This window comes from Muntiacus reevesi, chromosome 1 (genome assembly GCF_963930625.1).
Source record: "Muntiacus reevesi chromosome 1, mMunRee1.1, whole genome shotgun sequence".
In the NCBI taxonomy this organism is placed as follows: Eukaryota; Metazoa; Chordata; class Mammalia; order Artiodactyla; family Cervidae; genus Muntiacus; species Muntiacus reevesi.
This window is the reverse complement of record NC_089249.1, coordinates 197,989,134-198,002,580: the sequence shown is the minus strand read 5'-3', so window position 1 is coordinate 198,002,580 and position 13,447 is coordinate 197,989,134. Positions and strand designations below refer to the sequence as shown.

Genomic DNA, 13,447 nt, shown 5'->3' with positions numbered 1-13,447 from the left:
GCTGCACCATCTAGCGTCTCCTCCGGTCCTTGTTGACTGCTTGTAGATCTTCCAGGAAGTGTCCACTTAAGTCCTTTACCCACTTGTGAATCAGATTTTGTCTTTGTTGTTGTTGAACTGTAACAGCGCTTTATATATTTTGGATGCAAGTTCCTCTTGAGATCTGAGGTTTGTAGATATCTTCACCTCTCCTGTGGGTTGTCTTCACCTTCTTGATTATGTCCTTTGAAGCACAAAGTCAGTTTGTTAATTTTTTTCTTTAGTCACTTGTGCTTTTGCTGTTATATCTAGACACCATTGTCTAATCCCAGGTCACAAAGATTAATTCATGTGTTTTCTTCTCAGTTTTCATGCTAACATTTAAACCTGTGAGTTAATTTTGAGTTAGTTTCTGTCTGTGGTGTGAGGTAGGGGTCCAGCTTCATTCTTTGGCATGTGGACATCCAGTCATCCCAACACCATCGTGGAAAAGACTGCTCTTCTCCCCTTGGACAGTCTTGGCAACCTCATTGAAAACCAGCTAACTTGACATGTTTATTTTTGGACTGTCCACTCTCGTCCACTGAGTACTCTGTCCACACTGAGGCCGGGACCACATTGTCTTAATCACTGTGGCTTTGTCGCCCCAAGTTATTTTATTTTATCATTAATTTATTTGGCTGCCCAGGGTCTTAACTGCGGCAGGCGGGATCTTTGATCTGTGTTGTGGCATGCAGGATCTTTAGTTGCTACATGTGGAATCCAGTTCCCTGACCAGGGATTGAACCCCAGCCCCCTGCTTTGGGAGTGTGAAGTCTTAGCCCACTGGACTACCAGGGAAGTCCCCCAAATTATTTTGTATCTAGTCTCAGGGGTGGATGTTAAAGAGAAATGATATAGTTCTTAAGCCTCCAGGTGATGAAATGAGAGTTTCCCTAGTGGGGTTTCCAGACAACCCAGGGGACTCACCTCCTCTCTGAGCCATCACCACTTCCACAGGGGCATTTTGTTGTCCCTAAGGACACAGAGGATCTGGTGAGATATCTGTGCAAGAGAGGCTCTTTTCCCAGGACGTGAAGGCCGATGAAAACACTAGCTTTTTAGGTCTGTCAAACAGGAAGCACTGGGAACTCGGGTTCAGCAGGTTGGGTCTTTAATCGGCCCTGAAACCGGACTGCAGGCTGATGTCAGCTGGCTTCTGCTTTTCTTAGAGGTTTGGATCTTTTGACAGCCAGGCTCTCCTCTTCCAGCTAAGACCTGCTGTGCAGTGAGCTTCAGAGGAAGGAAATAGAGGTGGTTATGTTTTTAAAGTTTTTTTGTGTGTGTGCTTTTGATACTTTATTTTGAAATGATTTGAGAGGCATTGAAATGTTACAAAGAAAGCAGGGGGAGTTCCCTGTGTTCCTTTCAGCCTAGCTTCCTGGATGCTAACACCTGATGTGACTGCAGAAGGATGCCCGGAAGGAGTGATAACAACAACTTCAGATTTGATTAGGGTCCCAGTGCTTGACCCTTGACCCCATTTCTGCTCAGGACCCCACAGTGAAGGCGTCAGGCTCCTTAGACTCCTCAGGGCCAAGGCTGGTTCTTGGTCTGCTTGTCTCTCATGACCTTGACACTTCTGCAGAGCGCTGCTTGGGGGTTTTGTAGCACCCCTCACCTTGGCTTGGTTTCTCATGGTTACACAGAAGTTGTGCATTTGCGGGAGGCTGTCCAGGGGTGACGTGTTGATGTGTCTCCTTGCCTGTGGGGTCAACCTTCACCCCTCGGATAAGGTGGTCCTGGCTGGGATTCTCTGATGCGAAGTTTCAGGTTTTCCCGCTGGGACCTCAAGACAGCGCACCTGTTTCTTATCAAATATTTGCATGTCGATTTCCGCATCCACTGTGGATTTTCCTGGCAGCAGTGGTCACTGTGTGGATCTCACGGTGCATTGCGTTTATGTTGCCTGCATTGCTTCTGCATTAATGAACTAGAACATTTTTTTTTTTCCTTTGATATTTATTGACTTGGCTGTGCCAGGTCTTAGTTGCAGCCCTTGAGATTTTCAATCGTCCTTGTGGCATGAAGGATCTTTAGTTGCGGCATGTGGGATCTAGTTCCCTGACCAAGGATCAAACCCAGCCCACCTGCATTGGGAGCCTGGAGTCTTAGCCACTGGACCACCAGGGAAGTTCCTATGAAGTAGAATTCTTCTGTAGAGGACAGCTGTCTCTTCTTCCCCTTTGCATTACATTTTGAATTTCATACCTAAGGATGGGTGTGTGTTTACAGTATCCTGTGGGTTACAGTCCAGGATGCTAGCTGTTCATCTTGTCCTCATTTTTGTCATTGGGGACCCCCATCTTTTAGGAGTGTTTGCACCCTCCCTGCCCCCACAAGGTGCTCCAGCTCACCTTGTATTTTCCCTGCCCCCGCCTTGCACTTGCCGGTTTCTTCAGGGAGCCCTGGTTCCTGCTGTAGGGGAGGGTGTTTAAAAGCCGACATCCAGGTGCTGATATGTTCAGTGCTGTGGGTGGCATGACTTCCCGGGCCCTTGGGTCCACACAGCCTGGAACTGTGAATGTGCATCCCTGCACAGGGGACATCTGAGCTTATTTCTGTATTTTCTATGTATATTTTTCAAAAGCCCTTGAGTTCATGTTGCTTTGATGATGGAGGCTCCGGGTGGCCTCCTTGCCCCGTGATGGGCGCACAGAGCCCCTGCAGGCCAGGCTGAGTGACAGGAAGCTCCAGACCCCTTTTGAGAGCTTCTCAGGGCTCATGGCCAAGGGCGGAGCAGGCTGAATTGGGCCCTGATGCCTCCTGGGTCAGGTAACACACAGGCGCAGACTTCCTGCCTTTCTGGGCAACAGATGCTGGTCAGTTCGTCATCTCTCAGACCCTGGGCCCAGCTCCAAGGTCACGTGGGTGGCGTGGGTGGCTCCACCTGAGGGCCAGCCCTGGGTGGCCCAGAGCTGGTATAGGACCAGGGGCCAAGGTACCCCTTCGGGGTCTCCAGAGATGCCAGCAGTCGGTGGCAGTTCCGGTGCCCCAGCACGTGGGGACAGCTGACTCGTCCCTTGTTCTGCCGCTTCTTCCCTGCCCCACGTGCCTGCCCTGTGCGGAGGGCGGAGGAGGAGGTGAAGGAGGAGCCACCAGCATCTGGGGCTTTGGCAGGTGCCTCCAACAGCGACATCATCTGATCGCCGCATGGCGCTTTTTAAAGGAGAAACGGTCAGACTGCACCTCTTCGAGGTGATGGTGTCTGAGGCCTGGGGTCACTGCCTAGCCTGTCACCTTGCTGCCTACCCCCGCCTACCGGACACCCTCGTCTGCCTGGAGTTCTATCTTCAGCACAGGCTTTCCGGCCCTGCCAGCTTGTACAGCGGGAGACACCAGGCTTTTCTGTTCTGTTTTCCTTAAAAAAAAAAAAAAAAAAAATTACTTAGACTTTAATTTTAAAACAGTTATAGATTTGTAGAGAAATCAAGGCTGGTAGGGCAAGTTCCCTGTACCCTGACCCCGACACCCAGTCTCCAGTTACTCTGTATTACATGAGGTGAGTGCGTTTGTTGCAATCCATGAACCTTATGAAGACTTTCTTATTGACTAGGGTCCTGCTTCATCCAGCTTGCCCCATGTCTCCCTGGTGTCCTCTTTTATCCCAGGACCCTGATCAGGACTCCTGTGATGTTCAGACATCCCATCTCCTCAGGCTCCTCTGGACTCTGATAGTCCTCAGACTTTCTTTGTTGTTAATGCCTTGACAGCTTTGAGGAGGACTGGGGTCTGAGACTTCCCTCTGTGGGAGTTTGGTGTTTTTCTCATGGTGACACTGGGGCGCTGGGTGTGGGGAGGAGGTGAGGGCCCATCTCATCCATCATCTTGGGGTGACTGCTGCCAGCATGACTCTTCCCTGCTGGTGTTGACCTGCATCCCTGGGCTGAGGTCGTGCTGGTCAGGTTTCTCCACTGTAGAGTCACGCCTCCCCTCTTCCCATGCTGTCCCCTTTGGAAGGAGGTCACCGTGCCCAGCTGACACTTAAGCCCCTTCTGATTCCTTAGCCCTGGCTCCCCTTTGCCAGGTTGGCTGTAGTCGGAAAGGAGGTCAAGTCCCTGATGGTGACAGGCTGGCCAAGGTGTCCTCAGCCCTTGTGGGAGCAAGAGAGGTGGGTGAGCCTAGCCCTGCGTGGACAGAGGTCTGGGTGGACAGAGGCCTTGCCTTGCCTGTGGCCAGAGAACTGAGCCTTGACCTCAGCCCCAGAGCTTCCAGCCTCCTCTCCTGGGGTCAATGCTGTCATCCCCCAGAGCATGACGGCAGGAGGACCCATGGTCTCGGTGACCTTGCAGCCATGGGTGGCAGCGGACTGGGGTCTGTCCAGCCGAGGACCACAGGCTCAGGTGGTCTCTGCCTAACCGCCAACGTGCTGCCGGGTCGTCATCCTCTGGGGAGAGTGAGTGCCAAGAAGCAGTGGCAAGTGACAGGGGAGACACATGGTCCATTAGACATGAGTGCAGGGGGGTACCTGTGGGCACTGGGAGTGAAAGGGCCCCTCCTCCGTCATAGGGGGATGCGTGTGGAAGCCGCCAAGTCAGATTCTCTTTGCTGCTGTAACAAACGACCACGGACACAGTGGCTTAACACAGTGCGAGTCTGTCATCTCACTTCCCTGGAGGCCGGAAGTCTGACCTGGGTCTCCCTGGGTTGGGACCAAGGCCTAGGCAGGACTGGGTTCCTCCTGGAGGCCCAGGGGTGAATCTGTTGCTCTCCATTTCCAGCTTCTAGAGGTGCCGCGTTCTCAGCTGGTGGGCTCTTGTCTTCAGAGTGCATCGCTCTGACCTCTGCTGACTCTGACCTTCTTACCTCCCTCTCTGAGGGACCCTTGGGTGACACTGGGCCCCCTGATAACCCAGGAGCATCTGCCATGTCAAGATGCTTAATCCTGTCTGCGGTCTGTTGCCACCGAAGAGAGCATAGTCACAGCTCCCAGGGACCAGGTCGGGAATGTGCCAGGGGCCGTAGTTCCACCAGGCACAGCCGCGTGGGGCGGGGAGGGGGATGCCAGAGTAATCGAATCCCCAGACACCAGCTCTTGTTGCTGGCGGGGCAGGTGGCAGCCGGGCAAGTGGGAGAGGCCAGGGAGCCCTTGGGATCTCACGTTGCCATGGGCGGCTTAGCAGGTTCAGAGGCGGCGGCAAGCACCCGAGGCTGGTAATTCCACAGCTCGGTGTGGCCTTTCAGCCCTGGAGGTGGACAGAGGTTAGAAGGCAGTTAAATCAGGACTTCCCTGGTAGGCCAGTGGTTAAGACTCCACACTTCCAGTGCAGGGGGCACAGGTTCAATCCCTGGTGAGGGAACTAAGATTATACATGCCTTGTGACTCAACCAAAAAAAAAAAAAATGTACAGAAGACCATGACATCAATTTAGTGGGTTGTGCCCAATAATTTTAGTAACCCAATTAAAATAAGAAAATGTCAACAGGCATTGTCTATTGAAATGGTGTTTGTGGGACTCATGCTATTTAAAGCTACCACTGAGTTGGGAAGGTACGGGGGACCTAGTTCCATGCAGCCAGGACCCCAGGACCCTAGGACCTAGCTGCCCAGCCCAGAAGGTCAGCCCCCAGTGACCTGTCCGGCCTTGGGCAACATGTGAGGCATCACTGTTGCGGGGAGGATCTGGCAGCCCCCAAGCCCAGGTGTCTGGAAAGTGGGGGTGGGGAGGCCGGACTGTTGGGGGCCCTGGGACCACACCCCGTGTTTGGAATCTTGATCCGGGGTCCATTCAGCAAATATCCCTGAGCCCGGCTTTGAGTGCCGTGGTTGGGATCCTGTGCTCCGTGAGGGTCTTAGCTGCACACGGCTGCCCCAGGGGTTGTAGATGGCAGTCACCGCGTGGCAGTTCCCGTCCGACTGTCCTCCTTCAGGGGCACCTTCCCTGCCTGAGGGGTTCCCGAGGAGGCAGGACTTTGTGTACACCTCCCAAGAGTGTTTGTACCCTAAGGCTTCCAGAAGCTTCTTGGGTCTGATGCGATTGTTCATGGAGGCCCTTGCTTCCTCAGCTAATGTTTAGGAGCTGAGTGTAGACTGGGCCGTTTTTAGGAGGCGTAGTGGGGAAGGTGCTCATGGTTGTGGATTTTCATGTCCCTGGAAATATCTGAACAGAGACAGGCATGCCTGGGCTACATGCAGCTGCAAGGTGCATAATTTGGACTTAAGATCCAGCAGCCATCAGTTTCGTTCACTGCGCTTTTATTCTGTGTGTTTTAGAAACCATCACCATTGCTGAAACCCAGCAGAAACCCTAAGAGAAGCCACTTACTGAACTATTGGTCTCTGCGGCCTCGCTCTCCACGACCGACCAGGAACCGTGAAGTAAGTGGTGTGTGGTTACGTCCCCAGGGCTGCTGGTGGAGAAGGCGGCCCTGTTTGGTTCTGAGTTCCTGGGGTGTCCAGGGACCTGATGCCCCAAGAGGAGCCTGGACCCCTCAAGGTGGTTCTGCTAGGTGGGTCTGTTCTCCTGTGGGCTCCATGTCTGCACGTTGGCCCCTCGCTTCTAGAAGCCCTGAGAAGCCTCGTGCGTTTCGGGGGCACCACCAGGCTCGCTCAGGATGAGCAGCTTCGTCTGTGTCGTGTCCCTGGGCGGGACGCCATGTCTGGCTTCACCAAGGGGCCTATTCACCCCACCCCAGTCATGGGGAGGGGAGGGTCTCTAGAAATGAAGGATTATGTTTTGAATACTTTGAAAAGAATTCTGTGGCCCAACTGCTTCTGAGTTTCAGCTCCAGGGTTTCCACCTTCTCCCGGACTTTTCTAATTAACCAGGGACAGAGGGTTCACAGAGGGTGGCCTCTGAAGATGGCCCGAGGGGATCACTAGTGATAGGAGAGGGTACAGCCTGAGCGTCTCTGGTCAGCACCCATGGGTGGGGGAGGATTCAGGGTGGGACGAGCGGCCCCATGCTCCAGGCCACGGTGAGGAAGGCTCGTGTTCAGTGTTGACCTTATCTGGAGGCTCCTACCAAGGCCTCGTGGCTGATGAGGGCCTAGCATGGACTAGAACTTGGCCTTGTGTGTTCTACCATGATTTAGGAACCCAGGAGTTGGGCTGTGGAGCTCGGGTTCCCCTCTCCCTGGGGTGGCGTGCAGGTTTTGCTCCTTAGAGGGTAGCTGTCAGGCCTCTGAGTCTGGGGTATGGTCTGAGGACTCCTTGGCCCACTGTCTGTTCTTGTAAATAAGGTTTTATTGGTGCGTAGCTGCATCTGTTCATTGATGTCTCCCTTCTCACAGTGGTGGGATTGAGTGGTGCCCAAGGGGCTCTGTGGGCAGCCTCATGATGGGCACATCCTCTTCAGAGGGTCGTGACAAGGAGAACTTTTTTTTTTCAAAGTTCAAACAGATACTGAAGATCAGGAGCAGAAGGTGGTCTTAGTCCAAGTTTTTCGGTGGAGAAATGAGATAAATGTTTCTTGTTTGCTCCTGTCGTTTTGAGCAAAGGCCCTGACCCTAGGGTACACGTGACTGTTGATTCACTTGCCGCCTGCAGTTTGGCGGGGGGGTACTTAAGTGGAAAGACTGGGTGTCAAACCAGGGCAACCTTATTGCCCGAGGTTGTGACCACGACCACGCCTTTCATGGGGCTTTGCCCCACGTGGCTTACTGAGGTTTCTGTGGGCCAGTGCTGCTGGCCCTGCAGCATCATCCGAGTGTGTGGGTCTGATCCTCGCTGTTCCCGGGTGGTACGTGCTTGCTCTTGGATCAGCCAAGGGGCTCTGGGAATGTGGAGGACGGGCTGAACCTGGGAATAAGAGCTCCAGGGCAGGACCTCTGCCTGCGGTGTTACACAGCCCAGCTTACAGCTCACACCTCCTGACTCCTCCCCACAGCTCTCTGAGTGGCAGGGGGACTGATGAGGCGACACCCTTGTACCCTGTGAGTCAGCCTGCAGGAGCACTGGCTCCATCGTGAAGATGCAGGTCAAGGTCACCTGGCGGGGAGGAGTGGCTAGAAGCAGCTCCCAGGGCTTTCTGGGGCCTCAGGCTGTGCCTGGGAGTCAGCTCTGCAGCCAGAGAGAGACTCGAGGCTCTGTGCCTGGGGTGCTGTCCGTGTCTGCGTGGTGGGAGGACAGGGGGTCGGGGGGTGGCATTGCAGACCACTGAGTATTGCTTGGTCCTCTTCCTGGTTTTCTAAAAACTTCTGTCTGAACGAGTGGGCAGAGGTGCTTGACCTTCCAGGCCGCCCCTCACAGCCACGGTCCCAGGTGGCAGGGGCGTGGTGACTATTACTTATTTCTTTCTGGGATGGATTTGTTTTTTTTAATATTCTTTTTAAAAAATTTATTTTTGGCCCTGCTGGGTCTTGGTTGCTGAGTGCATGGTTTTCTCTAGTTGTACCGAGGAGGGGATACGCTTTGATGCAGAGCGTGGGCTTCACATTGCGGAGCACAGAGTGTGGGCGCATGGACTTCAGTAGTTGCGTCTCATGGGGCTTAGTTGTCCAGAAGCATATGGAATCTTCCGGGACCAGGGATCCAACCCATGTTGCCTGCATCACGAGGCAGATTCTTAACCACTGACCTACCAGGGAGGCCCTATGTGATGGATTTTTCTCGTGTTTGAGGGAGATGGAATAGTGCCCCCCAAAATGCCCAGGCCCTAATCATGGGACCTGTGAAGATGCTCCCTGACATAGCGAGAGGATCTCACCGGCTGAGACGACGTTAAAGATCAGGAGATGGGTGCTCAGCCCAGGTTTTCTGAGCTGTCTGATGTCATCACAAGAGTACTTCTAAGAGGGAGATGGGTTCAGAGAAGACCTGGTGATGGAGGCAGAGGTCAGAGAAAAGAGTCTGAGAGACGGGAGATGCTGCACTGCTGGCTGTGAGGATGAAGGGAGGGGCCCGAGCCAGGGAGGTGGTACCTCTAGAAGCTGGGAGAGTCAGGAGCCCCCCAGAAGGCTCATGAGAGATCCGCACAGGACTCCTGGCCCTCACAACTCGGGGGAAAATTTGCGCTGTTGGAACCCCTAGGTTTGTGGAGATTGTTTGGTAGCTGACAGGAATGCATGCACAGAGCTGTGGGTCATTCTTCCTTTGTGCCTTTCAGTCTTGGTGTCGTTCAGGTAAATGTCAGGGTGGACCCAACCTGGTGCTCGGGGCCCCGCCCCCACCCTGTGCCCACACAAGCCCCATCTGGCCTCGGCCTCCCACCTTCCTGCCTCTGGGCTCTGCTTGCCTTGTCCATCTCACTCCTGTAGCAGGTTCAGTCCAGTTTCATGGGGTGGACTCAGGTTGAGGCCGTGTCCTTGCATCCTCTGAAGGGCCCCTGGCGCCTGTGCTCCCCCGTCTTAGTGCTCCTGCTGTGTGGAGGCAGCACCCTGAGCCCCCGATACAGCTGCACAGGCCAGGGAGCAGAGGGGGCAAAGGTCTCTCTGACGTGGGCTGGGGATGTGGAAGGGCAGCAGGTAGCGGCCCTGAGTGCCCCCTGGACTTCAGGCTCTGTGTGATCAGGGAGAGTGCCTGGTGTGCAGGGACCCCAGGCGGACTTCAGGCTCTGTGTGATCAGGGAGCACGCCCAGTGTGCAGGGACCCCGGATGGACTTCAGGCTCTGTGTGATCAGGGAGAGTGCCTGGTGTGCAGGGACCCCAGGTGGACTTCAGGCTCTGTGTGATCAGGGAGCACGCCCAGTGTGCAGGGACCCCAGGTGGACTTCAGGCTCTGTATGATCAGGGAGCACACCCAGGGTGCAGGGACCCCAGGTGGACTTCAGGCTCTGTGTGATCAGGGAGCACGCCCAGTGTGCAGGGACCCCAGGTGGACTTCAGGCTCTGTGTGATCAGGGAGCACGCCCAGTGTGCAGGGACCCCAGGTGGACTTCAGGCTCTGTGTGATCAGGGAGAGTGCCTGGTGTGCAGGGACCCCGGGTGGACTTCAGGCTCTGTGTGATCAGGGAGAGTGCCTGGTGTGCAGGGAACTCGGGTGGACTTCAAGCTCTGTATGATCAGGGAGAGTGCCTGGTGTGCAGGGAACCCGGGTGGACTTCAGGCTTTGTGTGATCAGGGAGCACACCCAGTGTGCAGGGAGCCCGGGTGGACTTCAGGCTCTGTGTGATCAGGGAGCACGCCTGGTGTGCAGGGAACTCGGGTGGACTTCAGGCTCTGTGTGATCAGGGAGCACACCTAGTGTTTAAGGAGCCCAGGTGGACTTCAGGCTCTGTGTGATCAGGGAGCACTCCTGGTGTGCAGGGAACCTGGGTGGACTTCAGGCTCTGTATGATCAGGGAGAGTGCGTGGTGTGCAGGGAGCCCGGGTGGACTTCAGGCTCTGTGTGATCAGGGAGCACGCCTGGTGTGCAGGGAACTCGGGTGGACTTCAGGCTCTGTGTGATCAGGGAGCACACCTAGTGTTTAGGGAGCCCAGGTGGACTTCAGGCTCTGTGTGATCAGGGAGCACTCCTGGTGTGCAGGGAACCTGGGTGGACTTCAGGCTCTGTATGATCAGGGAGAGTGCGTGGTGTGCAGGGAGCCCGGGTGGACTTCAGGCTCTGTGTGATCAGGGAGCACACCCAGTGTGCAGGGAGCCCGGGTGGACTTCAGGCTCTGTGTGATCAGGGAGCACGCCTGGTGTGCAGGGAACTCGGGTGGACTTCAGGCTCTGTGTGATCAGGGAGCACACCTAGTGTTTAGGGAGCCCAGGTGGACTTCAGGCTCTGTGTGATCAGGGAGCACTCCTGGTGTGCAGGGAACCTGGGTGGACTTCAGGCTCCGTGTGATCAGGGAGCACGCCTGGTGTGCAGGGAACTCGGGTGGACTTCAGGCTCTGTGTGATCAGGGAGCACGCCTGGTGCGCAGGGAACCCAGGTGGACTTCAGGCTCTGTGTGATGAGGGAGCACACCCAGTGTGCAGGGAGCCCGGGTGGACATCAGGCTCTGTGTGATCAGGGAGCACGCCTGGTGTGCAGGGACCCCGGGTGGATTTCAGGCTCTGTGTGATCAGGGAGAGTGCCTGGTGTGCAGGAACCCCGGGTGGACTTCAGGCTCTATGTGATCAGGGAGCACACCCAGTGTGCAGGGAGCCCGGGTGGACATCAGGCTCTGTGTGGTCAGGGAGCACGCCTGGTGTGCAGGGACCCCCGGGTGGATTTCAGGCTCTGTGTGATCAGGGAGAGTGCCTGGTGTGCAGGAACCCCGGGTGGACTTCAGGCTCTATGTGATCAGGGAGCACACCCAGTGTGCAGGGAGCCCGGGTGGACATCAGGCTCTGTGTGATCAGGGAGCACGCCTGGTGTGCAGGAACCCCGGGTGGACTTCAGGCTCTGTGTGATCAGGGAGCACACCCGGTGTGCAGGGAACCCGGGTGGACTTCAGGGTCCGTGTGATCAGGGAGCACACCCAGTGTGCAGGGAGCCCAGGTGGACTTCAGGCTTTGTGTGATCAGGGAGCATGCCCAGTGTGCAGGGACCCCGGATGGACTTCAGGCTCTGTGTGATCAGGGAGCACACCCAGGGTGCAGGGAGCTCAGGTGGACTTCAGGCTCTGTGTGATCAGGGAGCACGCCCGGTGTGCAGGGAACCCGGGTGGACTTCAGGCTCCGTGTAATCATGGAGCACGCCTGGTGTGCAGGGAACCCGGGTGGACTTCAGGCTCTGTGTGATCAGGGAGCACGCCCGGTGTGCAGGGAACCCGGGTGGACTTCAGGCTCCGTGTAATCATGGAGCACGCCTGGTGTGCAGGGAACCCGGGTGGTAGATGGTGCTCCAGGCAGAGAAGGATGATGTGGGGAACTGTATGCAGTTTCGAGGGACATGTGACAGAGTGCCAGGCTCATGCAGTGGGCTGGAGAGGGGGTCGGGACAGGACTGGGAGTATCAAGCTCTGCCTCCATGGTGGATTTTGTCTTTACTCCTGTTGAGGGGCAGCTGCTCCTCCTGGGCCCAAGCCTGCTCAGGGGCTCCCAGTTCTCGTCCCCTGTTGGGAACTGGGCTTTGGTGCAGGAGCTGAGCCAAGATGGCGGCAGACCTGGGGCTGGCCAGGAGTCCCAAGGAGGCTGGGGCTTTACCTGGCAGCAGGTGGAACAAGTAGAGGGAGGGGCCGGGGGGAGAGATCTCAGGGAGAGACACCTCAGAGAGCCCCAGAATCCTTTTCAAAGACAGTGCACTCCTCAAGGTTTAGCTGTGTTGTGAGGTTACATTTTCTCCAGAGGACATACCTTTCCACACACTGAGTACTGTATTCTTGTCAAACCCCAGAGTTGCAGGTTCCCAACGTCCAGTTCTTGGACAACATCTGCCATCACCCTCAGAAACCCTTAGTCCAGGGCCCACTGGGTCAGAAAGACGAGACTGTCTCCTGGGGAGGCGGTGTCCTTGCCAGTCATCTCTCGTCTGAGTCCTGGATCTCAGGTGGACAGAGTGTGCCTGGCTGTAGGAGGCCCACCCCTTGGGGGTGTTTCTCACCCACCCTCTCCTTCCCGAGGCACTCAGGCTCAGCGCACTCCACTGTCCCGGGCTCCTGGGTGTGCCTACCCCAGGCTGGGGTCCAGATCCAGAGAGCCTTCTGCTCCTGGGAGGGGTGGGAGAGTCTTACCTGGTCACCGTGGTGCAGCACGAGTGGGGTGGCAGCCTTCATGGGGGCAGCCAGAGTACCCCCACGGCCCAGCCCTTGGGTCCCCAAGTTTGAAGGCCACTGGGGGGGGTACCAGCGCAGAAGGGCCCCTCTGGGCTGGACTCGCTGGGACCTAGAGGGCGGGGGATCCCTTGTCAACCTGACTCAGTGGCCCCTCTTGTCAGGCATGTCTTGGGGAGGAGGAGCCCCCAGGACGGCCGGGCAGTGCCCTTCCCATCTGGTCCTGCTCCTCCATCCCAGGCGATGGGGGCTGCAGGGGGTCTGGGGGGCCTCAGGAAGGCCCAGTCATGCAGGGTCTCCTGAACACATGACTTTAAAAAGAGATGATCACTTTATTGAGAGGTGATTCACAGAGCAGACGGTTTATCCATTCAGCTTGTGTAAAACTCCCTAATTGTGGCCTGTATGGATGCTCTGCCCGTAACCTCAGGATGAGGAATGGGGAGAGAGGGGCACAGTCTTTCCTGCTAGGGGCTTTGAGAGCCGGGGCGGGGGCGGGTGGGGGAACCCACCAAGTGTCTCTGGAGCTCACACCTCCTGTAGACACCTTCTCCATGGCCGACCCAGGGGGTGTCCTCCGTTCTTCATGGAGTGAGGGGCTCAAGTTTGGGGGAGCCCTTCTGTGGGCTGAAGAGATGAGAGCTCTAGTCGCCCATCCTGCCAGGCTCCAGAGGTTTTATTTGTTTTTGCAAGTGCAGAACTTTATTCTTTTCTTCTCCCCCATCCCTACCTCTGTTTCTCTTTTGGCGGGAGTAGCAGCTTTATTGACTGCATCCACCAGCCAGTTCCTCCATTTAAAACACATAATTTTGACGTGTGTGTTCAGAGTCCTGCAGCCATCGCCACAGTTGAGGGGAACATTTCT

At 55.9% G+C, this 13,447-nt stretch overlaps 1 protein-coding gene across 2 annotated transcripts in view; it reads left to right on the top strand.

The window, feature by feature from the left end:
* The window catches only part of KDM4B (lysine demethylase 4B), a 118,813-nt gene that overhangs the window by 21,902 nt on the left and 83,464 nt on the right, over positions 1-13,447 (top strand). For both annotated transcript variants that reach the window (XM_065917985.1, XM_065917984.1), the window contains exon 2: positions 6,233-6,337. The gene's annotated coding sequence lies outside the window, so the exon portion shown is untranslated. The remainder of the gene's footprint in view (positions 1-6,232; positions 6,338-13,447) is intronic.